Source organism: Cynoglossus semilaevis, chromosome 9, assembly GCF_000523025.1.
Source record: "Cynoglossus semilaevis isolate Cse_v1.0 chromosome 9, Cse_v1.0, whole genome shotgun sequence".
NCBI lineage: Eukaryota > Metazoa > Chordata > Actinopteri > Pleuronectiformes > Cynoglossidae > Cynoglossus > Cynoglossus semilaevis.
The window spans coordinates 789598-791192 of NC_024315.1; the positions used below are offsets into that span (position 1 = coordinate 789598).

The 1595-nt window shown below is 44.3% G+C and overlaps 1 protein-coding gene across 1 annotated transcript in view; it reads left to right on the forward strand.

Annotated features, from left to right (window-relative positions):
- Positions 1-1595, forward strand: part of lcor (ligand dependent nuclear receptor corepressor) — a 54431-nt gene that overhangs the window by 37201 nt on the left and 15635 nt on the right. The window lies entirely within an intron of this gene.

Consider the following 1595-nt stretch of genomic DNA (forward strand, 5'->3'; position numbering starts at 1 on the left):
CCCCCCACCCCCCCGCTCCCGCCCTGACAGATTTACAGTACACGCTCACAAACTATAAAATATGGTGAAATTCACCAAAGGGCTGTCATGTGATTGGCCGCTTCTGTGACGGGCGCTCCGGCTCGAATTCACACAAATCAAAAATAGATGCAGTGAAAGCAGATGGTGGGAAGGACGGCACCGCCTAAATACCCATGATTCTCTCTCTCGCTCTCTCTCTCTCTCTCTCACACACACCGTGTCACCCTCCCATCTCTGAGAAAAGAGGTCAACATGGCCTCCTGGAGTCATGTGACCCCTCCCCCACCAACTTAAGGCATTTTTGAAATATTTTCAATATTTTTCGCCTGTGCATCTCTCTCACACACACACACACACACCGTGTTCGTGTGACGGCGCCCACGTTGGTCTCCTCTCTCTCTCTCTCTCTCTCCTCCACCTGTGGACTGAGCTGTGTGTGTGTGTGTGTGTTGATGAGAGTCAGTCAACTGAAACATCTGTCATAAACCATCGCTCCTCTCTCTCCACATCGCTGATTAGTGATTTCCAATATTTCCCAGAATTCCACTCAAGAGAGGGGGGGGGGGCAGATGTGTGTTATATTTGCTGCAGTGGGTCGTCAGGCTGAAAAATGTCAGCTGACCAAAACTGTGAACACAAATATATAAAGAAGCAAACAGATATATATTTATTTATTAATGTTTGATTTTTTTTTATTATTTGTTTTTAATTTGTAGGAATGATTTGGTTCAAATTAAATCAGCGGTCGACCTCACGTCCTGCACTAAATCATTGATTTTACTTCATGCTACACATCAGTTACTGCAGTTCAGTCAAACACTGAATCATGTGATGGATTAAATACTGTAAAATCACCAGAACATTTACAGTGGATTTTCTCTGCTCTGGATCTGTCACTCACATCTGCGTCAGACATGACCTGACAAATCAAAAAAAAAAAAAAAAAAAATTCTCATAATTCACTAAATCATCGAGCTGGTGTTCATAACTGAAACCTAGTGACAAAGTCCTGTGAAAGCGCCACCAAATATAAAGGTAAAAAGTCTCTCTCTCAGCTGGTCTCCAGGTTTGAGCTTCAGTTTTTTAGCTCCAGTTTTTTCGACTCCAAATAAACAACTAAGAAACTCGTGTTGGTGCAGCAGAAATCCTCACTCACAACATGTAACTGTGTGTGTGTGTGTAATAACGTGTGTGCAGACTCAGGTTGCTAGGTGACAACGACCTGATCAATTATAGAGAGTGCATGTAAATTTACCAGGGTTCCAGGTAAAGATTCATGTATAGATCATCAAGGTCTCTCTCTCTCTCTCTCTCTCCCTCACACACACAAAGAGAGAGAAAACACGGTGGGTCTGGAGGTAATTGGCATTTTCCCAAGAACATTGTAAGTGGCGCAGTCACAGGGTTCAGGCTGAGCTGACCTTTGACCCCCCTCTTTACAGGGAGAGGAAGCGACAGAGGAAGAGCATAATAGACTGACCATTTATCTGTGCTGCGATTGGACGAGACACAAAAGTGATATGTGATCTGTCGTATGAGAGAGAGCACAGCTTGTGCCCCCCCCTCGACACCCT